Source organism: Pleurodeles waltl, chromosome 12 (assembly GCF_031143425.1).
Source record: "Pleurodeles waltl isolate 20211129_DDA chromosome 12, aPleWal1.hap1.20221129, whole genome shotgun sequence".
NCBI classification, from domain to species: domain Eukaryota; kingdom Metazoa; phylum Chordata; class Amphibia; order Caudata; family Salamandridae; genus Pleurodeles; species Pleurodeles waltl.
Window position 1 is genome coordinate 189,935,301 of NC_090451.1, and position 27,142 is coordinate 189,962,442.

General features: G+C 45.8%; 1 protein-coding gene across 4 annotated transcripts in view; it reads right to left on the reverse strand.

The window, feature by feature from the left end:
- The window catches only part of KIAA0513 (KIAA0513 ortholog), a 342,714-nt gene extending 321,186 nt beyond the window's left edge, over positions 1–21,528 (reverse strand). For 3 of the 4 annotated variants that reach the window (XM_069218115.1, XM_069218113.1, XM_069218114.1), the window contains exon 1: positions 21,381–21,492. The gene's annotated coding sequence lies outside the window, so the exon portion shown is untranslated. Of the gene's footprint in view, positions 1–21,380 lie in introns of all 4 variants that reach the window. The other variant, XM_069218112.1, reaches the window with a different exon arrangement.
- Between the last annotated feature and the right edge of the window lie 5,614 nt (positions 21,529–27,142).

Consider the following 27,142-nt stretch of genomic DNA (forward strand, 5'->3'; position numbering starts at 1 on the left):
GGGGGAGTAAGTGAAGGTCAGAGGGGATCAGGTGAAGAGCCAAGTTTTGAGGTCTTTTCTGAATTGCGATAGAGTGGGAGGTCTTCTCAGGTGGATGGGAAGGGAGTTCCAGGTCTTGGCGGTGTGGTGTGAGAAGGATCTTCTGCTGGCTGTGGTCTTCCGGACATGTGGGACAGCAGCGAGGGTGAGGTCGGCAGAGTGGAGTTGCCTGGTGGGCGTGTAGAAGTGGAGTCTTTGGTTGAGTTATTCTGGTCCGGCGTTGTGGAGGGCTTTGTATGCGTGTGTGAGAAGTTTGAATGTAATTCTCTTGTCTATTGGGAGCCAGTGCAGGTCTCTTAGTAAGGCGGAGGTGTGGGTGTGGTTAGGGGCGTTCTTGATGAGACAGGCGGAGGCGTTCTGGATGCGCTGTATTCTCTTCTGTACCTTGGTGGTGGGGCCAGCGTAGAGTGTGTTTTCGTAGTCCAAGCGGCTGCTGATGAGGGCCTGGGTGACTGTTGTTTTGGATTCGTTTGGGATCCATTTGAAGGTCTTCGGAGCATGCGCATGGTGTTGAAACAGGCGGAGGAGACAGCGCTGACTTGACGGTTCATCGAGAGAGCTGAGTCCAGGATGAATCCAAAGTAGCGGGTGTGATCGGTGGAGGCCAGAGCGCTTCCGAGGGCAGTGGGCCACCAGGAGATGTCCCTGGCTGAGGGGTTGGTGCTGATGACGAGGAATTCAGTTTTTTCTGTATTTATCTTGAGGCAGCTCTCCTTCATCCAGGCTGCTACTGCCCTCATTCCATTGTGGAAGTTGGCCTTGGCTGTGAACGGGTCGTTGGTGAGGCAGATGATTAGCTGAGTGGCATTGGTGTATGAGACAATGTTGAGTGGGTGGTGTTTAAAGATGGTGGCTAGGGGGGCCATGTAGAGGATGAAGAGAGTGGGGCTCAGAGAGGAGCCTTGCGGGACGCCGCAGATGATCTTGGTGGCTCTGGGGAGACATACTTTTTGGGTTCTGTCGGAGCGGAAGGAGGTGATCTAGTCTAGTGCCTTGTCTCGGAGGCCAGCGTCATGGAGATGAGTCCGTAGAGTACGGTGGGAGATGGTGTCGAAGGCAGCGGACAGGTAGAGGAGGATGAGAACCACGCTCTCATCCCTGTCTAGGACGATGCGAATGTCGTCTGTGGCGGCGAGGAGGGCGGTCTCGGTGCTGTGGTTGCTCCGGAAGCCAGACTGAGACTGAGACGGGTCAAAGATGTTGTAGAGTTCGATGTGTTTGGTGAGTTGTATGTTGACAGCCTTTTCGATGACCTTGGCTGACAAGGGGATTAGAGAGATGGGCTAGAAGTTCTTGAGGTCGTCTGGGTCAGCAGCTGGTTTCTTCAGTAAGGGCTTGATTTCAGCGTGTTTCCAGATTTCTGGGAAGGTGGCGATTTCGAAGGAGCGGTTGATGATGTGCCAGAGCTCGGGTGCGATGGTGCTACTTGCTTTGTTGACAATGTAGTGAGGGCAGGGATCAGAAGGAGAGCCTGAGTGGATGGAGTTCATGATGTTGAGGGTTTCCTCGTCGGAGATGTTGGCCCAGCAGAGTAGGTGGTGGGGGTTTGGAGGAGCTTCGGTGGAGGCTATGACGGTGGGCGTGGGATGGTCCTGGGTCGGAAAACTGTCGTAGATGTCTGCTATCTTGGGGCCATGGAAGCGTGTGATTATCTCTTTGGAACTAGTTTACATAAGTCATAAATCAGCTGGAACTTGGCACCTACTGAGGAGTCCTGTTGCACTGGTATTGGAACGGCACAGAACAGCAGACCAGTAAACAAACAAGACCGGTGGGGAGAGCAGAGGAGGGGATAAATGTGACCAGGTGGGAGATCTTAATCACAGCTTAGGTGATGCCACTCCCAAGATTCCTAGCTCAGTTTATTTCGAATGATGAAAGGATGGGGATGGGCTACCCTATAAATTACCATGCACAACAGGTGGTGGCCATCTGTGTGGGGTCAGGGTGGGGTTATTAGAGTTATAATACCCAGGAAAACCCGGAAACTTTTCCCATTGATCCAACTTCAGAAGTGTGAAGGTCAAGAAATGGTGTATTAAACTATATCCAGTCAGTGGTAACGCTGTTAAAAAACTGTATGAACAAAAACGTCAGGAGCCGCCATTATTCACTTCACCTCAACAATGAAGTCTGCAGTCCTAAAAAGAAAAGAAAAGAAAAAAAAAAAAAACGGGAAAAAAAAACCAACAACACTCGGAAAGAAAGATTCGTGACTGAGGGCCAGATGTAGCAAAGGTTTTTACCCATTCTGTGTCTATGGGAAAAAGTGTTTGTACATATGGCCCTTAGTGCCTTGCAAAACAGGATAGCATGGGCGACCTAGAAAGTGAATGGTAACGTCACTTCTCCAAACAAAAAGAGACGGAGGAAAGCATAAACAGGAACTCCCAAGTCAAAATGAGTAAAAAAATACATTTAGAAGTTCTGCCTTTCACGAACGGTTTCTGTTTTGCTAACAGAGGAAAAAGTAACCGTTTCACACCACTATACATCTGCTGGAGTCCTCAAAGTGAGCCTGAGGCTACAGGACTCAGTGGCGTTCAGATTCACTAATGTATATTTGTCAAACAGATAACCAGGTGCAGGGTTTATCTCCCAAAGCCAGACCCGGCCAGCTCATCTATGCAAGAGGGAGAGCTTGTTCTCCAGAACCATCATTATTCAGGCAGCTCCAGAGATTGTACTGAGCAGGAGAGCCGCTCCAGTTCATCCCTCCGCCCTCAGGACAGGAGGAGAGACAGCAACAAAGCACTGACTCATGAAAAGCACATTAAGGTCAGGACGTAAAAAATAAGCTAGCTCCAGAGTGCGTCCAGGGAATATCTACAAATTTAACAAGCATTGGCAAAGTCAATAGGTTTCACCTTTGTCTTCTCTTCCATCTAACTGGCTTAAAAATACTTGAAAAATTGTATAATTATGTTTGTTTTATATTTTGTAAAACTTTATTATAATATTTTTCTAATATTTGTAAGCCAGTTAGAAAAAAAATACAAAGGCAAAGCTACTGGCATGCGGCTTAAAAGAGAAGACAGAAAACGGCATGTGGGACAGAAGACGGGAGCAAAGACAAAACATGGCAGTGAAGACAGAAGACAGTATGCGGTAAAGAAGAAAGAAGACAGCAAAGAAAGAAGACGGCATGGGGTAAAGAATAAAGCGAAGACAGAAGATGGCTTGTTGGAATGAAGCAAGAAGACAGCGAAGCAAGAAGACAGCGAAGAAAGAAGACAGCGAAGAAAGAAGACAGCGAACAGGACAGAAGATGGCAGTGAAGACATAGGACGATTCGCGGTAAAGAAGAAAGAAGACAGCGAAGACAGCATGAAGAAAGAAGAAAGAAAAAAAGAAGATGGAGAGCAACAAAGAAAGAAGACATAGAAGAATGCATCGAAGAAAGATGATATCAGCAAAGTAAGAAGACGTCATGCAGGAAGTAAAAAGAAGTCAGCAAGTAAGAAAGAAAACAGAAGATGGCAGCGGAGCAAGAAGACGTCAGTGAAGAAAGAAGACAGCATCAGGAAGAAACAAGCATTTGCAATGCAACGGGTCTCGCATTTGCTCATGTTAGAGCTGATTGCGTTGTAAACTCCTAACCCGACTTTTCATCTATTGGCAAAAGTGCTTTTATGTACCAAAACCGTAAAAGTTAAATTAACTGTGTAAAGCGCTCAACTTCTGCCAAGCGAGATCGCGCTAATAAAATAGAGAAAAAGTAGTCCACGAGCCCGATGGAAAACAGCGAGCCTCGCATGTTTTCTGTACTTGGTCGCTGCGCTTGAGGAGGGCTAGCCACTGGAAAAGGCATGACGTATGTGTGCCTTCGACTAATGAAAGCAAGCAGATTTTACTAGGCAAGCCCACGAACCAATGAAACACACGGAGGTGATGTCGACAGGGCTCCGAGCCCTTTTCTGATAACTAAAGCGTCTCGCTGCGATACACATGCGCGAGCCCATGCAACGCAGGCTCAACCCTAAAAAGAAGTACCTTCAGCTTTGTAGTCAGAGGAAAGACACTGGCAGGTGTTCAATGAGAAGTGACCGGAAGGAGTACGTGGTCCACAGGCAACTTGCTGGCAAGATCGGAGAAGGAGACGAAGTGAAGACAAAGACAATGACAGGAAGTCGATGTGCCGGCCAATACTAAGCACTTAGAGCAACGGTGGAGTAACCCAATGGTAAGTTGAGGTCAGTAAGGGGCTGGTTCCAAGCCCCTTTAAGTTTTTTTTAAAATAAAAAAATATTTTGCAACTATGCGCACAAGCACACGTGCAGGCGGAAACCTAAAAATGGGAGACAGCTGGGTGAAGTGGCGGATGTGTAACTTGTTCTGTGACTGAGCTCTGATCCAGGCTGGTTTCAGTGGGAAGGGGAGCCTCATGCAAGAAAGACCAGGTTGTAATCAAGGCCATTTAGAGCAAGACACATCTCCACCTGTTTATGTTTTTCTGCCTAATTGCTTTTAGTTCATGACTTGACCTACTTCAAGTGTCTGGGTTAAGTTTGCAAACAGGAGGATTGATGCTATTCTGGGATGCTCGTCACAGTCACAAAAATAGAGCAGTGTGACCGGCAACACTACTGGTCCAACAAAGTGTGCATGCTAATTCTCATTACAGGCCAAGACATGACTCAAGCAATCTGAGGAAGATCAGTTCCCAAGAAAAATGAAATAAAAATGGCGATGAAAGTAGAACATGATTCTTAATTGTAATTTGTTTCTTTTTTACCTTAGTGTGCGAATGACATTCATACTATGCAGTGCAGAAGCAAAACAAAATTATAGATCAAAACTATAAGCCGACCTACATCAAGTCTCCCATTAAAGCACCTTATTGGCTCCCAAGAGGTGCCAGGATCAAACATCTGATGCACTGTCCATAAGGCATACTGGTGCTAAAGCACTGCCTATCCGCGAATACTGGTACCACAATGTGTCCCAACTAGAGTCCTTGACTCATTATTAGCCTATATGCTCAACCAACTGCTGTACAAGAGAATGAATATGAAAGCAGATCCCGGTGTCCAAGGACTTACATTTTGGAGCAAGATAACCAGGTCTGGAACTTCGGGCCAGTCGGGAACTCCTGTTCCTACTGGAGTAAGACAAAGACTGATTGCGTATGGCACTGTGGTGGCAGGGCAGGTGATAGTATGGAATGCAGACCTGAGGGATTGCCAGTGGCTGAGATACAATCAAGCACTCCTTCCATCACCTTGTTGTCTTTGCAGAAGATTCCCTAGTTGAAATGGGTATGCCCAGACATGGGTTCCATGCTCACTGTGCTCCAGGACTCAAGCTAAACCACTCTGATGAACCTTAAGTAGGTTAAAACAGGTCTGGGATGTTGTGTTCCCATGTAGAGGGGACCTGGATTAACAATAAGGGCTGGACTGTTCCTATTCATGCAAGTCCAAAATGATTTGCATAGGGCAGGCCTCTGTCTGGAGTAGTGTAACATTGAGCCAATAGCTGAGATTAATTATAGCATTCCTTCCATCAACTTGTTGTTTTTGCTGCAGCAGCTCTAAGCCTGATCTTGAGATCTTAACCCAACCACAACAGTTTAAGGAAGTGTTCGAAAAAAGTACTGTTTAGGCTTAACTTTTACTGAACTCTACACAGAGAACTGTTATCAGACACAGTCCAGCACTCTGCCAAACTGGATTCATGTTGTCCTTAAAGTTATCAAGGTGTCTTCTCTGTCAAATGCTCTGAAGTAGAGAAAAGGTGACATGCAGTGTTTTATAAAAATTCCTTAATGAATAAATAACAGCAGTGCTGCATGCTGAAATAGGTTTTTTTAATCTGTTTTTTATTTTAGTTATTGCAACATGTTCAACCGATACATGACACTGGGTTTACATTGTACATATAAGTACGAGAGAGAGAGAATCAAGTACATTATTGAAGAGGGAGAGCAGGGAGGAGGAGAGTCCTGGATCCCATAGCGCCTGGTGGAAGCATCTGACATCAATCAATAAACAATACCATCTATGTGGACTATTACACGTTGTCATGCTATTAACAGTAGTCGGTTTCAGATGACTGAATGTTGCGTGTGTAATGTCGCTAATGGCACGCATCAATTCTGAGTGGGGGGCGTGGTGATACAAAACTGTGTTTTGCTAATGTGTCTGGATGCAGGGGTGCCAGCCATTCCGAAATCACTGTCTGGAAGCTAACTGCCACCGCGCCAGGTAATATAACTAGCCTCCGTACATGCCAGCAGCTTGCAGCGTAGCACCCCAGGTAGAAAATGTTGCAAGTATATGCACTGCAAATGAAGTTACATGTACGAGGGGTGTATCACTGATACACCTAGACCTGCCTGCACCGGCCCGCTTTGTCATTGCTCAGGGAGCATGAATGTCGTTCTTGGCTTGTGGGAGAGGAGGCAAGTAAAGGAATATGCAGGGGGTCCAAGAGAAGAGAGGAAAGCAATGCACCATCAAGTAGAAGCAGCGGAGTACACCATGAGGGAAGAGTGAAGGACAGTAAGGGACTATCACTGGGAAGCAGTGGACAGGAAACCGAGAGGTGAAGGAAGGCACCAAGCCAACAGTAAGACATTTCTATCTCTCTCAAGACTCAATTACGTCCTGGAGAAAGGCACTGATAAACCCCCCCCCCCATCCCTACCCTCTACGAGGTTTTATGGCTTATGGCGATAATGAAGGGTCTGGTGGAATTATTGTCACTGAGTCTTGAACTAAATCACAGGACATTCACCAGGACTGTAGAGCACACTACATTCCAAGAAGCATGGGCCTTCCTAAATGCATGATCAGAGGGTCAAAAATACAAGAGAATAGGTGGGAACACTAACAGCACTAAAGTGCTTCAAAGATTGTCCTGTATAGAGTATAACCTGATCCAAGGGGTGAAAATGACACCAAACCAAGGTCACTGGTCTACCACAAGGACCAGCCTTTGTCTGGTTATAGTTTCATTACAGATACAACTACACCAGGGATAAGCAACCTCTTTTATAGGGTGAGCTACTTCTGATCGTGGACAACCATCTACCGCCTACCACCGGGATTCAATAAGGGTATAAAAAAAACTAAGGGCCACATGTACAAAAAGTAGGAATTGTGATTTCTTACTAAATCACAATTATCGCAATTCATAATGAATGAAAATGTAAAAATATTAAGTAGTGATTCCCAGTGGGTCGCAAATCAACCTAACTGATGAATATTAATGAGGTAGATTGCAGTTTGAGACCCATTAGGAATGATGGCCAACACAGGAAGGGTGGCCTGCTGGGGTCAGCAGACCACCATGTCTAAGATTGCTTTTTAATAAGCAATCTTTTTTTTTTCTTTTTTTTTTTTAAATACAGCTCATTTTCCTTAAAGGAAAACGAGAGGAGTTTAAAAAAAATAGAAAATGAAACGTAAGTTTCATTTTTCAGGAACTGGCAGTGGTCCGTGGGTCTGAAGGAAAGAAAGAAAGGCAAAAAATGCGAAGAAAGATAGAATGAAAGTGAGAAGAAATATGTTTTCCAGAAAAGGATGGGCCCCACGATTCGGAAATGTCAGCTTCTCAGATTTCACAGAATCGGGTAGAAAATGTTGGAAGTGCTGCCTTGGCAGGTGACCAGCTGTAGATGCTCAACCCAGATGTCAGGCAAACATCATGTGTGAGCTTCTCAGAGACAGGGACCCCGGACTACACTGTGTGAGAACTGAACAGAAGACCCACCACATACTGTACGCTTTCCTCTGACTCCTGACCAGAAGAGAGGGTACCAGGAGCCGTAAAGGGATCAAGGCCTCCTCCTCCATGCACAATCTGAGCATCAGGTGAAGCAGCTGCTAGCTGCGGGAGTCCTGGAAGAAACAGGCAGCCAAGAGGTACAAACCGAACCATGCAGGACGCATCTGAAAGCAAAGAAGAAAAAAAAAGATCTGGGCCAAATGAGTGCTTAAGGCAACAATTCTTTCGGGGAAAAAAGCATTCGGTTTAATTCAGAGTGGAAAACACAAGTGTGTGAAAAAGACCCAATGATATCAGTCTGTACTGGTGAAGTAAAGGATGCGGCTATTTTTGCGCTCATCTTATAACAGCCATATCTTTATATTATTTTATGGTGCAGCTGGTGTTTCCACTTTTGTTTCAATGTACAGCCACAACGTATAAGTGCAGCAGAGACCAATACGTTACAAAAGAGTATTTTTGTTGCAAGACCATGGCCAACGTCTCCTACCACACATTAATCAAACGAACCAGGAAGGTCTAACACACCTGAGCATATGTGTCGTGCCTTTCACCAAAAGTCACTGAGGTTCAGAACCAAACCTCGGCCAGTCCCTGGGTGAGAACTACCTGGGATGACTTGGGTCAAGCCAATCATGTAGTGGGCTTAGACTGTGGCAGGTGAACAGCAAAACACATAACTACTAGGGGTGGGAGAAGCATTCCGCTCCACCGGCAAAGTTTGCAGAGTGTTCCCCACTCCGAGCAGAGTTCAGAAAAACTCTGCGAAGTAACACAGAGTTTACTTCTCTCGCTCGCCAACGAGCGAAAGAATTCACTACGCTGGCGAGTGACATTTCTGAACGCGAGCGGAAGGCCGTGACAGCTTGCGATGCGAAAGATGCCACTCATGTTGACGAAGCTGTTGCTTAAGTAGAAAATCTACTCGAGCAGCACAAAGAAGTTATTGCCCTCTGGTGCTCCGTGGGATGCCATTTGTGCTGATTTTATAGCACAGGAGAAACTCCTGGCACTGAAAATCAACACGAAGAGTGCAATATACTCGTAGCGCAATGGAGTTTTTTTGGCACTACGCAGAACTCCGTGAACTCCGCCCAGGCCTAATAACTACAGGATCCACAGTGTAACAGAAATCAAAACGTGAGGTAGGACCAGAAACACATGTTAACACAATTAATGTTGGGTTACAGATACATGGACGAACAAACTCCTAACTGTTCTGGGGATGTGAAGGACAAGTCCACCCCATCAATTCTTGATCAAAGCTCTCTGAAAAACCCTGAATATGCTTAAGACACCAGCAAAGGGAGAGGAAATTATGATAACTGGGTCCCCAGGTGGTGCCTCCAATATGAACCTCTCCATATCTACTTGACTCTTTGATTGTCTTTAGCAACAAGGTATAAAGCTCGAAGACAAATACTAGATCCTTCAGCCACATGAAAGACAGAGTCCACCCCTAGTGCCCACTGTCCCATTTTCACACATAACACATTCTTAGTAACACATGATAGACCTCCTTTTAAACAAACGTAACCATCACTGGGGCATTAATGCTCTTGAATATTTTGCAGAATAGTGTCAGCCAAACTAAGAAGTCCTTAAAGGAGAAAAAATGGACTGTCACCCTGATGTCAATTTTCATTTATACAGTCGTCTCTTCCACAGCTGGACACTCCTATGCATGGACATTAAAGATGTGGGCAAAGGTGCCCCATGCTGGGGGCACCACTCAGGAACCTTCTGAACATGGGAAAAGACTACACGCCTGCTTGAAAAGGGGTGGAAATAAAAAGTAACTCGCCAAGGGCACAAACGTATGTTAAGGAGGCTTTGTTTCAGAGAGCGAGCGAATGCTATTGCATCATTCAGTATGGCAGAAAGTTATCTTCAGTTCCAGCATCTTGCCACTTCTGTACTTTCAGGGGCTCTCAGGATCACCCCATAACTTCCCTTGCCAGCATTCGTCACAATGAGCGGAGGGCCGGGGAATCAAATGTACTGGACGGCTTTCGCCAACCACCGCTGAAGTTTCTTGGATGGGGCAGTCACAGTTCAGAGAGTTCAGGTTCCGTGCATTCTGAACATGTCTAACCAGAACCTGAGACTTCAAATGTAGTTCGGCACAACATGGCATAGCAGGCCATAGCAGCCTGGTAATTCCATCACTCGTAACTAATGGGAAGGGAGGTTCTGGTAGTGCATAAAGCTTGAATACAAATTTGGTAACACTAGAAGTAGATGGGCTACCTGTCACTGTAGCTTAGAGTTGTACTTGTAGCATAATTTCTGCATACCAAAAGAAGTCACACAGGGATGGTGCACTTATCCACTTTTTATGCCTGTATCACTGGAAGCAGCACTTTGGAGACTGCTCTACAACACAGATGTTATTGTCTGCAGCCACAAATGGCCCAGGCTTCCAGTCCTTCTAAGAATTTATCACAAACTTCCGTGGGAGGCCTTATTAAAATCAGAGAGCTGACCTTGCCCTCTACGAGCCAGTCCAATCAGCAATTTCTGCCCAACTGTGCTTATTGGCTCATATGCATCCAGTAAACTACTGTAATTGTATGTGGAATTCACTGTAATAAATGCAGAAAACTGGTGCCCTCAAGCCAAACCTTTCCCACGGATGTTTAATGGTGTTATTTGTAGCACAAACCAGTGTGGCCAACATTCTGCCGATTTTTTTGAAAAGTGCCTGCAAAAATAAAACCTGCAGAGCAACCATCGCATTATATTATACCTTCTTCATAAGCATTCTAAACGAACAATAGTGGAACTTTCCCACCTAATGCCTTCGCTTCTTTATTACACACATTTAGCCTCAGAACTCAAAGTCTATAGGTGCTCATTCTCAATGCATAGTCCTACACTCAAGAAATGAAATCTAATCTGATACTTTGGAGGCCCAGGTATGTGTATCCATAACCCAGAGAGCCTAGCAAAACCTTTGAATGCTTCAAACAGTCATGTAGAGGTGCTCCTCGTGCCTTTTATATGCAGCTTCTGTCTCCGATTGGGAAAGGGAAAATAAACCCAAAAAGAGTGGGATGTTCTCAATGGAACTAGAAAACGTTTCTTCTCCAGACATGGATTTGTGCGATTACTACAAAGTGAAACTCACTTTGGTCATTCCTTTGCAGATCTCTAGAACTGAAGACCATCCATACCTTTCCCTGAGCCTCTTGCCTTCTGGGAGTGTTCTGACTTCTGTGAGTTTTCTACCATGATCTCCGAGATCATACAGGACCAGACAAGAGTTGGATCTGTACTACCTCCATCTATGACTATGCACCAACACGTTTTGGCCGCCTCAACAAAGCGGTGACTCTCTACAGAAACTTCAGCTCTAGCAAGCAAGGAGCCAAAAGAATCACTGAAAGCAACACAGCTTGTGAGTCATGACACTAAAGTAAGCAAGGGTAAAAAGGAAGACATTTCCATAGACATAGAAGCCACCTGAGAAGACTCATACATTTTTCTTTTTTCTGGTCTTCAGAGGGGTGGCCCTCAACAGGTTTCTATGAGGCAAATGACTTTACTCAGCAATGTTCAGGTCCAGTTAAATATATTCTTCTACAATAATGTTCCTATAAACAATTCAACACTCACCGCCATGAAAGAATGTTCCGACTATATCACTGTGACACAATAATCTTCAACTGGTATATGCCAGGCTTTTCCCCAGGTCTGTGAAGTAGTGCAGACCAACTAGCAACACCAAAGGAGAGATTACAAGTGGTCCCTGGGAGCCAGGGTGATGAATACTTGGTGGGAGAGACAAAGCTGGCCTCAAAGGCCTCTTCAACGTTAAACAGCAGCCTCGGTGAAGAGTCAAAGCCTAGTTCAAGGGAGGTAGTGTGAAGGTTAAGATGGTCACCATTTTATTTATCACCATGGGTAAATATTATCAAGGCTATTTATCTACTAACACTTCACTACTAAAATACAGAGGAAAAGATAAAATTATAAAAATTTAAAAGAAAACACTGGGTCATAAAAAAAATACACAAATAAATGACTTTCAAATACCGCAACACTTGGTCTGGTTTTATACAATCCAACTTTAAAACTCAATATATTGTTTTCCTTATACATATATTTTCTTTCTATGTAATCATGTATCTATATATTTAATACTTTACTCCTATTGTACAAGAGAAAAAAAAACACTCTCTCCAAAGCACTACTCTGTCTCACCCTTTACCTCTTCCAATCGATCCTCTATCTCCACTCTGACTCCTCCCAAACCTCATTCTACTACTATCATCTCTAAAATATCCCTTCCTGGCCTCTTTACTACTCTATCCCTCCTGGCTCACTCCAAACCTCAGTTTACTACTGTGATCTCCCGAACAACCCTATTAAATTCTTCCTTCATGTACCTCTCCTTTGACTCATCCCAAACCTCATTTTTGCCACTAGGATCTCCCTAATCCCTTTCTACAGACTCTTCCCTCCTCTAGCCCTCCATATTCTATTCAATCCAACTAACAGACTCACATGTCCTCCGCTCAAATTAACTCATATTTCCCTATACTAATCTACCACTAATCCTTTTGAGTTCCGTAGTAGTGCACTACTCGCAGAAAAGTGCTTTGACGCCTTGTCAGGGGTAGTAAGCACTATATAAATACAATTACCATTACCGTAATGAAGCTGCTGAAAGCACAATATTTAACCAGAGCTGTAACTTAGCAAAACAAACAGATCAGGGCGCAATATTTCGATTAGTAAGCTACTATAAAGACAAAAAATAACTTGCAAACTTTCTCGCATGCTGGTCATTCAGCAAAAAGAACACACAATGGTGCATCGGCATTCCCATCACGAACAATTAAAGCGCTTGGTATAAATTAATTTAGGAATGCGCTTTCAAAATAACTCAATGAGTTAAATGCTCGCTGCTGAGCACTGCGATCTCTCAAAAGTCAATGGCTCATAACCCAGCAAGGGAGGGTCAGAGGTTCATCCTTCCATGGTTATAAATAAAGTCTTCTGGCTAAATAACGACCGTGGCACACACGACAGAGTGTGATTTTCTTACCTTTAGAGTTTGTGTTATGTGTTGGCATCAGTCATATTTTGTGCTGTCAACGGATTTCATTTTTGGTTTCAGTAGCTCGCGTGCTTTATTTTAAATAGACTAACAGGTGGGGCTGTATAGTTTCTATGTGTGTTTATCATTATAAACAATAATGAGTTTGCTGTAGTCATGCTGCAGAGAGACATCTGTTTTTGTTGAAAGGGTTCTATGAAGGCAAGAATACTATCACTATGGCCTACTGATAACTGAAATCTGAGGCTCTGAAGGCCTCACCCACAGCTCTTAAAATGTTAGTACATCTTTAGAATCCTGCACTCCTTTAATACCAAAAACAGACACAGTAAACAATTATCAGACAAAATGTCATCACTCAGAGTTCAAGATACTCAGTGGAGAAGCTGGCTGACCCACTGCCCTATTCTGTGGTGGACAGAAGCAAAATCTGAACGACACTTCACCCGAACAGACCAATGGAGGGAGAGGGCTGGCTGGGAAGCTCCTGCATCTATGCACATATATGTTATCATGATGGGTTTAGAAAACGAGAGGCCGGAGAAACAGCTATCGGTGTCCCTAGGCCAGACCTAAAAATCGCTGCTCTCCCGGATCTGAAAGAATGCTTAGCATGCTAACTACATTCCTAAGTCCTTTACCGACCAAGATCGCTAACGATAATGTTCTCTATTAAAAATATAGTCAAAAAACATTAAAAAATGAACGCAACCTATGCAAAATGTCAACAAGATACATTAATAGCAAGCTTCTTAGGGTTGACAAGCAAGAGTGTGCGCTCAGAGAACCTGCTTTTCTTCCCAATTTAGAGTTGTGATTTTCACAGAAACTTCAAAGTTGCATACTCGTGACCCAAAGGCGCTAGTGTCATCGGGTCGAAGAGCCCAAGTCCAATAAGGTCAGATAATTACAGTGAAGAAGGCTGACAATGGTCAGACCTGCGGGGGGGAACTTGGCACGTGAATCTACAAGGACAATACAAACACACAATGACCACTGAGGACCTTCTTCAAGCTCTGTGTGCATCGGGCTAAGAGGCAGGCCTACACCTGTTGAACCTCTGCACAGCTGTGAAGGGTGTCATGGACTCCCTGAGCTGGCTGGCGGCTTCCCTGTGACGAGGCCAGCAACGACTGCATACAAGGCTAACAGACTTTCAGCAGGGTATCTGGTTAAGACAAGGAGGGGCAAAGCCAATAGGTCTCACCTATACAAACTCTCATGTTGTACACCAGCATGGCTGGTGCTGGGTTGCATGGAATGTGGTAGAGTGGAGTGGAGTGGAGTGTCGTGTCGTAGAGTAGAACGTTGTGGAGCAGAATGGAGTGATGTAGAGTGGAGTGTCACAGAGAGGAGTGGAATGTCGCAGAGAGGAGTGGAGTGACAGAGTGCAGGGTCGTAGAGAAGAGTGGAGTGCCATGGTGTAGAGTGTTGTGTTGTGCAGTGAGATGGCACAGAGCAGCATAGAGTGGAGTGGTGTCGACTGGAGCAGTGTGTCACATAGCGGTATGAAATGGAGAAGAGTGTTGTAGAGTGGAGAGGCATAGAGTGGAGGGGTGTAAAAGGAGCAGAGTGTCATAAAGTGGAGTGTTGTGTCATTGAGTAGAGTAGGGTGTCGTACAGTAGCATAGAGAGGAGTAGGGTGGTGTACAATAGTGTACAGTAGAGTGGCATAGAGTGGATGGAGGGACATAGAGAGTCAAATAGCATAGAGTGTCAGAGTAGAGGGGCACAGAGAGTCGCAGAGGGGAGTGGAGGGGCATACAGCGAAGTGAAGTCTTGCAGAATGGAGTGGCATACATTAGAGTGGCGTAGAGGGGGGTGTAGAGCTGAGGAGAAAGTTGTAGAGTGGAGTGGGGTGAAGTGGAGTAGAGTGTCAGATTGGAACAGCATAGAGTGGTGGGAGTAGAGTGTCAGCGTGGAGTGTTGTTTTGTAGAGCAGAGTAAGGTGGCGTGCAGTAGCTCAGAACAGCATAGAGTAGGGTGGTGTAAAGTAGAGTGGAGTGGCATTAAGTGGATGGAGGAGCATAGAGTGGATGGAGGGGCATAGAGAGTCAAAGACTGGAGGGGCACAGAGAGTCAAAGAGCGGAGGGGCACAGAGTGTCGTAGAGAGGTGGGGTGTAGAGTGGAGGGGCACAGAGCGGAGTAAAGTGTTGAAGAATGGAGTTGCATACAGTGGAGCATACAGTGGAGTAGAGCGGCCTAGAGTGAAGTAGCATAGATTGTCAGAGTGGAGTGGCATATAGTTGAGTGGAGTGGTGTAGAGTGGAGTAGAGTGTCAGAGTAGAGTGGGGTTGAGTGTCAGAGTGGAGTGATATAGAGTGAAGGGGAGAATAGTGGAGTTTTATAAAGTGGCGTATCAGAGTGGAGTAAAGTGGCATAGAGTGGAGTGGCATAGCACAGAGTGGAGTAAACTGCCAGAGTGGAGTGGCATACAGTAAAATGTCAGAGTGCAGTAAAGTGGAGTCGAGTGGCGTAGAATGGCATAGAGGGTCATAAAGGGTCGTGGAGAGACAGAGATTTGTGTGGTGTTGTAGAGTGGAGTGGTGTAGAGTGGCATGTGGTAGAGTGGAGTGTCAGAGAGTGATCATTAATGTTATCACAACACATTATCAGAAACGTTCACTTTTTAAAAGCACACATACCCACAAGAGGTCTCTCTTACCAGAGGTCAGTCACCCTGCTTCATTTACGCGGGGGTGGGCAGTAGGCATCAGTCTGCAGACCAGCACTATGAATATGTTGCCACTAGCCAGAACTAAAGTAAAGAGTCGAGGGGCTGCCTCCTTGACACTACGGGACACAGAGACAAGTGTATGGTCGTTCTCATCCCAGGGGTCTCCAAGGATTGGCTCGTGGCACACCAGATGGCTTGTTGCATTAGGTTAGGTGCCGAACCTCAGCCAAAAATTTTCAAATGCAGGGGAGATTCTGGGAACAAAAGAACAAATGTGGGATGCGGAAGTTGATTTATCTAATTTAGGACTTTCATCCTCATGACATTTTAAAGTGATGTAACATGAAATTGCCATTTTCTGACAGCTATTCTCTTATTTGCGTATGAATGGATAGCTGAACCTTTAAATGGTTCACTCCACACGCTGGTAGATCAATGCTGTAAACAGTCACAACTTAAATGTACATTATTCACGCTGCGAGGTTACATATTTTGAAGCATTGCTGCATCCACAATGCATTTAAAAAACTCAATCCATGTACAGTTCAACTTCTTACATCCAAGCGTGAGGCCAAAAGTCCTGACGCACCGACTTGTTTTGAAACATCTGACCACCGTTGAATGTTATTTTGCATTTGTATAGCGCCAAAAGCCTTATTATGGCACTGTAGCAGATCTACTATCTGGGCACCTTTTTGTGGAGATCTGAGAAGAAGACCAGCCATCGAACCTCACAAACAGCTGCTTGCTAGTGAACGTTGTTTCCTGGGGTGTGTGCAGTTAGAAGAAAGATTTGTTTAGAATTCAGTTTCAAAATAGTTTATGTGAATTAGCAATAAAGTAAATTGGGCTTGGCTTTAGAAGCGGTTTCAGGTAATTTGGCTGGGTGAAGAGCCTTTTCAAACCATGGGCACAGTCGGCAATTACCCAGGGACCCCGCCTCCTAGGAAGTCCCACGGGAAAATGAATTTATTTTCTCATAATGACCTATTCCTCCATGATTTGGCACCACGGGGCTTAAATTAGCAGAAAATGGGCAACAAAATACAAAACTGATCCGGATAGAGGCCCCTGAAGTATGTCTTGCCCAGGGTCCCCAAAATCTTTAAGATGACATTGGCTGGGTGAATCAAGGGCCTTTTCGGTTACCTCTGCTCGGCTCGAACATGGCTTTTTCTATCGGTGCTCACAATCCAGGTCCTTGTCTTACGGTGCAATGTTGTTCGTGTGACAGTGTGTTTTGTGTTACGGATGTGCTACTTCTATCCGGATGTAACTACAACGTATGCTGGTTTGTGACAGGGTCCCTGATCTGGCCGCACTTGGCAAACTGTATGGCTTTGGATCCGTGCTGGGCGTCTACAGGTGAGAGGCGTAACAAAGGCCCCCGCGGTGCAGGGGGGGGGGCTCCGAGCTGCAGGGGGCCCTCAGCACAGTACACTGCGCAACAGTGGCAGGCCACTGACTGGGTCCAGGGGGGAGGGGATCCCCTTAAGGTACTTTTCAGCGGGAGGAGGGTCTCAAGTTTCCTTACGCCACGAGCAGTGTCAGTATATCAGGTTACAAGCAGTGGGTACCAGCGGTTTATTTAAAATCCTCATCACTCCTTCGCCTCGATATGTTTTAGTACTCTTAGGGAGAGCTAAGGGCGAAAAATCTTCCACATTGGCTTTGCGGCGACCTCTGCATTGCTAACGCTGAGGGCGTGTCTGACTCCTAATAAACCCGAGCAGGAGGCCTTGGGCATGATTTCCCTCAACGCAACACTCAAGAAGCAGTCCCAAAAGCCACAGGGAGCGTCTCCAGGACCGCCAGGTCTATTCTAGAAGTGACTGCACACGCTGGAAAGGCGAAGTCGCCCTCATAACAGGCGCATATTTCATTTTAGTGAAGATTTCCCAGCACCCCATCAAATAAACCGACGTGGTAGTAATGGCATTAAACACTGCCAATTACTAGGTTGTTAACCACGCAGTTGCACATTTTATCGACTTCGGATAATGCAAGGCTTTCTAACGACATTTTTTTATCGACCTTGGAAGGATAAAAAGGCTCTCCCCACAATTAAGAGTTGCATTTAACGGCCATTTGTACGCTTGTGCTGTACGTAACCACTGGCAGTACTTCGACAGCTGGCGGTAATTACCAGTATGGGTAAAATACCCTGTCTTTTCTGACAAGCCTCTAAATGTGGGGTGTACAACGAAGTTCCAAGACCGCTGCAATGATACCAGATTTTCAAGTTAACCACTACATAACGTTACATACACTTTTTTCAGTCAGCTGACCCCCCCCCATTTCCACCCCCCCTCCCCTAATTCCACCCCCCCCCCCCCCAAACACCCCCATGGAACTACCTAGCCACGCATGCGCACCAGGACGAGGCAGCTTTACTTCTACTAAGACATTTGATGAAATCACATTTGGGTACTTGACAGCCTGAGCAGCCTCGGATGTTACAGTGTCCACCCAGCACGGCGACGCGTGGTTTCTACGGCGATGTAAAACACTGCTAGGCGTGTACAGGAAGCCAGGTGACCCATAGGTGAATCACGTCACGGCTGGATACAACTACCTCGATGAATCACACAGTAAAAGTGAGTCTGCCCAGACATAACATACCAGACCAAGAGGCTAAACACGGCTGAGAAGGACTAACACACCAACAGTATGCTGCAGCCTCGCGCGTCAATGCGCAGGGGACATAACTGCTTCGAGTATGTACGGATTACATGACTGTACGTTCAGTAAAAGAGGGACTTGCACACATAGCAACCAATTCATCTTAAAAAACTAAACGAATCAAAGGTGTGATAGGTCGCACAAGCGTTTCATATGGGAAGTAAAAACTGTTTACTTTCTAGGGAAGGAGCCAGTGCGCCATCAGGCTGTGCCTGCTTGCAAAACACCATATGGCAGCGGGATAAACAGGGCCTTAAGGGAAGCTTCTTGCATCCTGGTGCAGGGATAACATGTTGTGACCCTCTGTTCATGGGTTCGGCAGTCGTGCCAGCTTTGGGTGCCTTTTGCCTGGTGGGAGTATTAAATATTTACTCTGTCGCACACCAAACACAGATTATCCCATGCTCATCGTTTCACCACCACACTCGATATCGATACGGCCCAGTAAATCTCAAGAATACAAGTTTAACCAATGGACCTCTAGATTGCCCAGTGGGCCTCACGGTAGACAAGAGGGTCTCGATTGGACAAGACTGCTCAGCACTACTCAACAATGATTGTTTAACCAATAAGATTACAGGTGCCCAGCTGACCTCAAGATTGACAAATGACCCTCCAGGTGGCAAGACTCCTCAATGATACAGGATTAACCAGTGCGTCTGTAGATTGCCAGCAGATCCCATGGAGGCAAAACTGATCATCGAACCTCAAAAGGTGGAAAACTGCTCACAGAGCTGCAATATTACATGATTGACCAATGAGACCCATTGTTGCCCTGCGAGCCTATAATTGACCAATGAGACCCATTGTTGCCCTGCGAGCCTATAATTGACCAATGAGACCCATTGTTGCCCTGCGAGCCTATAATTGACCATTGAGACCCAGCATTGCCCTGCGAGCCTATAATTGACCAATGAGACCCATTGTTGCCCTGCGAGCCTATAATTGACCAATGAGACCCATTGTTGCCCTGCGGGCCTATAATTGACCTGTGAGTCCCAACATTGCCTTCCAAGCCTCCAGACTGCAAGACGGACCAAGAATTCAACATTTTCCTGTCAGCCTTAGGACTTCAAGAGAGCCAAGCAAGCCTCAAGACTGCAAGATTGCTCAGTAAGCCTCAATTATCCAAGATTTACCAGGGAGCCTCACGATTGCTCATTGAGCCTCAAGACTGGCCAAAACTGCAAGATTGACTAAACAAGCCTCAAGGTCAAACAGAGAGTCTCAAAGTTTGCCGGCCGAGCCTCCTCAAAATGGTAATATTGACCAAACCTGCAAGATTCACCTGTGAGTCTCGTGATTACCCAGCTCACATCGAGACTGTAAGATTGCCCAGTGAACTTCAATATTACAAGATGAACAAGCGAGCCACAAGTTCGCATAGCGAGCCCCAACGCTCAAAGAAACATTGTACAATTGACAATCATTCTTCCAGATTGCTCAGAAAGCCACAGTATTACAAGATTAACCATCTAGCCTCAGGATTGGTAAACAAGACAGACAACTGTACAACAGCACACTAAGCGACAGATGTAGCAAAGGTTTTTACCCATTCTGTCTCTATGGGAAAAAGTGTTCGTACATATGGCCCTAAATCTCAAAATTACAGGATTAAGCAGGGAGCACCAAGGTTCACAATAATTCTCACGATTTTCCAGTAATCCACAATACTCTACAGTTGTTCAGTGGGCATCAAGATTACAAGAGTGTTCCGTAGGTTTCAAGACTGCAAAATGTACAAAGATAGTCAATACTGCACAGTATGCCTTAAAACTCCACAACCAGACTGTGCAGCAAACCAGAGACCAGAAAGCCTCGAGACTGCGCAAACCAGGGTATCCCAACTTCCCAATGACTCCCAATTTTCTGCGCATCAAGTGTTTCTTCACATTGTTTTTGAGATTTGTATAATGGGCACATGCTACTAAAGTAACCTCAAATCACTGTCACGAGCTGCTCCAAATTTTTATCGTCATTATTGTAGAAACCAATAGGTTTCGACATTTTCTTGCGGAAACTATAGCTGTTCCTTCTGCCTACTCTCACTAGTGTGCAGTATGAAAAGAGAGGAAGTGTGCCTCATAGACATGTATACATTAACATATTGCTATTCAAATAATCAGTTGACATGCAAACATTATGTGACCTGGAGGTGAGACATGGCATTAATGATACTTAAAAGCAGAAGGCACCTGCGTCTCTATTTGACAATTACGAAATATGAATTAATAAAACAAAAAATTATTGCTATAAGTAAGACCTTCATGCTTCTAAACTCTTGCTTTTTATATAAAATGTACATGATTGATTGCATATCAGTATTGGCATTGATAACAAATCACCCGCACGTCCTACAATGCACCGCTGGCATCTGAGCATCAGTCAAAGCCAGGGGTGCCAACACTGCAGCACTCTAAACATGCATGTCTCATCGACCGACATATTTCTGACCCTCTCGGGTGACCAATAGTGCATGAAAAATATACTGCGTGCAGTCTATTGATTAAATTATTATGCGCACCACCAGGCTGGAATCCCGGCTTTCCCACTTCACCAAATTGTGTGACACTTGCCAAATCAATATCTCCCTGTCACTAGGCTACTTTAGCTACCACTCGTGTATAGGTTAAAAAAAAAAAAGGAGAACTCGGAACGGAGATCAGTGTACGTAGCGCGACGTTTGTGGAGGCAATGTTCGCTTTTTTGCAACAACCTGATTTTCGAAATTTTATTGCAATCTTAAGGTCTCACTACCCCTTCTCGTAAAGTGGATTCACTTAACCTAACTCCATGGCTCGCCAAAACTTAGCGAAGATGTTTATCTCTGGAAAGTACCAAGTCTTCCGGAACTCGGGAGACCCCCTCGACTAGTTAACAATATCCCAGGTGATAATGACGTACACCCCAAACATCCCTGAAATTGAAACAACATTAAATATGATACCTCTACGGCTACCACCAACGTTGCAGAAACGTAACGCATTGAAAAACATTTACACTTTAACCAGACTGGCGCATCCGTGGAGGCTTGACAGTGCCTGTCTCTGCTGTAAAGTTTAGGGCTGAAACTGTCTATCTGTGTGCGACGGTCTAAGAACACCTACCCTGGTGCTGTCAGGTGCCCCCTCATTTGTATACAAACATAGTGCCCACATTTTCCTTCCTGTCCAGAGACGGCTTACCTGACCACGATCCTTGCTGAATGGCGCACACACCCCCTGACGGAAGAGACTCCGCGGTCCCTGCTTGTAGCCCTGCAGCAGCAGACTGTCAGCACTGGAGCGCTGTGCACAGCTGAGGGTGCCTTCTGCGCATGCGCGCAGCCAAAGCCACGGCATTGCTGAGTAGACAGGTGATTATAGATGGGCGTAGCTAATGTTACCATATAAGGCTTAGGTAAACAAAAACTTACCCTATCGGATAACGAAACTGGCCCACTTGCTCCACCCACTTTGGCAAAGAATTCTGCAGGTTTATCTACGCACAAGATGGCCGCCGTCTGCACAAGACACATACACCATTCGCGGGCCATAGTTTCAAGTCATTGTTGGCGCTTGCCTGCAAAGGACATTTGCGCCATTAGGACGGCCATTTCCAAATAGAATCCTCAGAATTAAATACAATGAATCTTACATTGATGATGTAACTATTGTAACAGTGTTTTTCACGAAACATGTATTTCAACAAACAGAAATCAAGTTGATAAAGTAAAGTAGTATAAAAGTAAAATGCTGTTTAGAATTGTAACAACACCGACTTGAAAACAAATTAACCTCTTCGCTGCCAGGCCTTTTCCCCCTCCTATGCCAGGCCTTTTTTTGCCTATTTGGAATAGTTCTCACTTAGGCCCTCATAACCTTTTGTCCACACAAGCTACCCACGCCAAATTTGCGTCCTTTTTTTCCAACATCCTAGGGATTCTAGAGGTACCCAGACTTTGTGGGTTCCCCTGAAGGAGGCCAAGAAATTAGCCAAAATACAGTGAAAATTTTGTTTAAAAAAAAAATGGGTAAAAAGGGCTGCAGAAGAAGGGTTGTGTTTTTTTCCATGAAAATGGTATCAACAAAGGGTTTGCGGTGCTAAAATCACCAGCTTCCCAGCTTTCAGGAACAGGCAGACTTGAATCAGAAAACCCAATTTTTCAACACAATTTTGGCATTTTACTGGGACATACCCCATTTTAACGATTTTTTGTGCTTTCAGCCTCCTTCCAGTCAGTGACAGAAATGGGTGTGAAACCAATGCTGTATCCCAGAAACCTAAACATTTCTGAAACGTAGACAAAATTCTGAATTCAGCAATGGGTAATTTGTGTAGATCCTACAAGGGTTTCCTGCAGAAAATAACAACTGAAATAAAAAAATATTGAAATTGAGGTGAAAAAAACAGCCATTTTTCTCTACGTTTTACTCTCACTTTTTCCTGCAAAGTCAGAATTTTTAAAGCAACATACTGTTACATCCGCTGGACTCTTCTGGCTGCGGGGATATATAGGGCTTGTAGGTTCATCAAGAACCCTAGGCACCCAAAGCCAATAAATGAGCTGCACCTTGCAGTGGGTTTTCATTCTATACCGGGTATATAGCAATTCATTTGCTGAAATATAAAGAGTCAAAAATAGGTATCAAGAAAACCTTTGTATTTCCAAAATGGGCACAAGATAAGGTGTTGAGGAGCAGAGGTTATTTGCACATCTCTGAATTCTGGGGTGCCCATACTGGCATGTGAATTACAGGGCATTTCTCAAATAGACGTCTTTTTTACACACTGTCTTATATTTAGAAGGAAAAAATGTAGAGAAAGACAAGGGGCAATAAAACTTGTTTTGCTATTCTATGTTCCCCCAAGTCTCGCGATAAAAATGGTACCTCACTTGTGTGGGTAGGCATAGTGTCCGCAACAGGAAATGCCCCAAAACACAACGTGGACACATCACATTTTCTCAAAGAAAACAGAGGTGTTTTTTGCAAAGTGCCTACCTGGATTTTGGCCTCTAGCTCAGCTGCCACCTGGGGAAACCTACCAAACCTGTGCATTTTTTTAAACTAGAGACCTAGGGGAATCCAAGATGGGGTGACTTGGGCTCTCACCAGGTTCTGTTACCCAGAATCCTTTGCAAACCTCAAAATGTGGCTAAAAAAAAAACTTTTTCCTCACATTTCGGTGACAGAAAGTTTTGGAATCTGAGAGGAGCCACAAATTTCCTTCCACCCAGCGTTCCCCCAAGTCTCCTGATAAAAATGATACCTCACTTGTGTGGGTAGGCCTAGTGCCCGCGACAGGAAATGCTCCAAAACACAACGTGGACACATCAAAATTATCAAACAGAAAAGTACCTGTTTTTGCAGGGGGCACCTGCGTTTTTGGTCCTGGGCTCAGCAGCCATCTAGGGAAACCTACCAAACCCAGACATTTCTGAAAACTAGACACCCGAGGGAGTCAAGGGAGGTTTGACTTGCGTGGATCCCCCAATATTTTCTTACCCAGAATCATCAGCAACCGCAAATTTAGCTAAAAAAATAAAAAGTTTCCCACATTTCTGTGTGGGATCACTGCACCGGGACAAATTCCCTAGCATCCAACGTTCCCCTCAGTCTCCCGGTAAAAATGATACCTCACTTGTGTAGGTGGGCCAAGTGTTTGTGACAGGGAAGAGCCAAAAACACATCGAAATTGAGGGGGAACCAAAGTGGGTCCAAAAGGGAAGTTTGAAAAAAAACATTTTTAGGCTGACAAGTGCAGCAGAAATTTTATCGGTATAGATGAGACATTGCTGGGTGGTAGAAATTTTGTGGATTACGGCAGATTCCGCAAGGTTCCATCACAAAAATGTGGGGAAAATGTGTGCTTTCCAGCAAAGTTGCAGGTTTGCAGGGCATTGTGGGTAAGGAAATGGTGCGGGGTGCATGTGAAGCACACCACCCTGGAATCAACTAGATGTTTAGTTTTCAGATGTGTCTAGGTCTTGTGGATTTTTCTACATGGCAGCGTCCCAAAGTAAAAAAAAGTGCAGCCCTCACCATTCCAAGTGGGATGATTTTGAGAGTTACCGAGCTCTCATGGCCCAAATGTAAAACAAAAACCCAAAATAATCAAATGTCCTCTTGCTTGCCATGGGATAAGATGTTTTAGTGTGCGGGGGAGAGCTGAAAGACTGTTAGCCCCTTCAGTTCGGGTGGGGGCATAACCAGGCCCATACTGGTTGGTAGCCACCACCCCACAATTTTCTTTTATTTTTTTATTCCCTGGCATCTAGTGGACTTTCTGTCCCCCCGGGGTATGGATTGGGGGTAATTGCCCAATCTGCCCACTGTTGAGCAGAACAACTTTGGCCCCATTTATTTGGGGTGGGGGTATGGCCATACCCCCAACCTCTTATTTTGAAAAAAAAATCTTCCCTGGTCTCTGGTGGGCTTTCTGCCCCCTTTGGGGGCAGACAGCCTTCCAAAATAGGTCAATCTGCCCCCAAGGGGGGGAGTTATGGCCAACAGTACTGTGCCCCCATGGGGAAAGACCCTTGCTCAAGGGGCTGCCCCCTCCAAACAAAGCACACACATACACACACACCAATCCATGGTGTCTAGAGGTTTCTGCCCCCTTTGGGGGCAGATTGGCTTAACAAAAATAGGCTGATCTGCCCCCAAAGGGGGCAGAAATGGCCTAAATACAATTCGCCCCCCAGGGGAGCAACCCTTGTCTAAGGGGTCGCTCCCCATACATAAAAACATGAAGTAAATAAAAAAAAATATATATCCCTGGTTTCTAGAGGTTTCTGCCCCCCGGGGGCAGATCTGCCTAATTATATTAGGCCGATCTGCCTATAGGGGGTGCAGAAATGGCCTAATAATAATTTGCCCCCCGGGAGCGACCCTTGCCTAAGGGGTCGCTCCCCAAACATAAAAAAATAAAAGTAAACAAAAAAAAAGTATCCCTGGTGTCTAGTGGTTTTCTGCCCCCGGGGGGGGGGGGCAGAAACGGCCTAGAAATAATTTGCCCCCGAGGAGTGGCCCTTGCCCAAGGGGCCGCTCCCCTTACTTGAAATAGCCCACACAAAAAAATATTCCCTAGTGTCTAGTGGTTTCTGCCCCCAGGGGGTGCAGAAATGGCCTAATAATGATACCCCCCCCCCCCCCCGGAGCAACCCTTGCCCAAGTGGTCGCTCCCCAAACATGAAAAAATAAAAAAAACAATAAAAAAGATTATCCCTGGTGTCTAGTGGATTTCTGCCCCCCCTGGGAGCAGAAATGGCCTAGAAATAATTTGCCCCCTGAGGAGCAGCCCTTGCCCAAGGGGCTGCTCCCCTTACTTCAAATAGCCCACAAAAAAAAATATTCCCTGGTGTGGGGGGGCAGATCGCAAGGCCGATCTGCCCATAGAGGGTGCAGAAATGGCCTAGTAATGATTTTCTCTCCCTGGAGCCACCCTTGCCCAAGGGGTCGCTCCCTAAACATAAAAAAAATAATAATAATAATAATAATAATTTTAGGCCGATCAGCCCCCAGGGGAGGCAGAAATGCCCAGAAATAAATTGCCCCCCTGAGGAGCGGCCCTTGCCCAAGGGGCCGCTCCCCTTATTTCAAATAACAAAAAAAAAAATATATCCCTGGTGTCTAGTGGCATTTCTGCTGCATTCGCGATCGGGCAGCAGAAATGCTCTGAGAAGCCTGAAAGGAGAGGAAAGACCTTTCCTCTCCTTTCAGGCTTCTCTGCCCCCTCCACGTGATCGGAGGAGAAATGCTTTGCATTTCTCCTCCGATCGGGCACTGGAAGCTGAGCTTCCACCACCGGAGGGAAGGCCACTGATGAGTTCAGCGCGTGAAAGCACGCTGACGTCATCAGATGCCACGGGGGACACTGGGGGGGGCGGGGTGGAAGGGGAAGCGATTCCCCTTCCATCCCTGCTTAGGGGAGGGGTGTGCCTGGCCATCGGGGGAGCGCTAGTGCTCCCCCGGGGGCCCATAGCAGGACAAGGTGATCTCGTCCAAGGCACCGGGGAAACGGCCTCGTCCTGGGCACACAAAAGGTTAACACTAATAGAAGAAAATATGCTGGAGGGTTTATATAGCCCTAGTATTTTCTTGAAATCAAAGGGAAATACACTCTTTAAAACAAGTCATCCTGTTTCCAAATTAGGCGTCCAACTTTAGACATCATAGCTAAAAAGCAGCCCTGTCAGGTACCACGCATCAGGCGTTAGACTAACACATTTCAGTGTGGTGGTCCGCATCACTGCACTGAAATGCAGTGTCGCAGTATAGCGCATCAGCTGTCAAGCTGAGAGCGCTGCTATAATAAAGCACCTTGCAAGCTGCAGACCTGACCCCACTGGGCTCATCGTGAACTTGCTGGCTGGGGCACATAATCAAGGCAGGAATCGATTGGCAGAGCTCCCTTCTCGCACTCCCATGGTATCCGGACACGGAGCCACCAGCCTGCCAGCGTGCAGCCTATGTGCAGCGCATGGCTGAGCACAGAAGAGACACTGCAGCTGGAGACGGAGTCAGTCGTTGCTTGTGGCCTGTGTGGGCCTGCCAATTGACACAGTGCCAGCCCAGCTCGACTCAAGGCTGCTAACAGTGCCTCCCCCGAAAGAAGTAAGTGTGCTGAGAGTGTCAATGACACACAATATGTAGTGCTAACTTGCTATTAGGCTGCAATTAGGCTGAGCTGCCTGCGCCCCTGTACAGAGTCATGCAGTCTCTATCGCTGCTCAGCCTCTGCTCAGTTTTTCAGCTGCGTTACTTACTAGCACAGTAACTCGAGTAATTTTGGGTGGAAGGGGTTCGATTTACTACCAGACACTGAGTAGACTGTGGATTACTGTGCAAGTGCTCGCCAGATTATAACACCTGCGGGGGTGGGGGGGTGGGACACGCGGGTCTGACAACGACGATCTCCCCAGCACCGGGTGAGCTAATTTCTTTTCTAAATGAGCTGCCTGCCT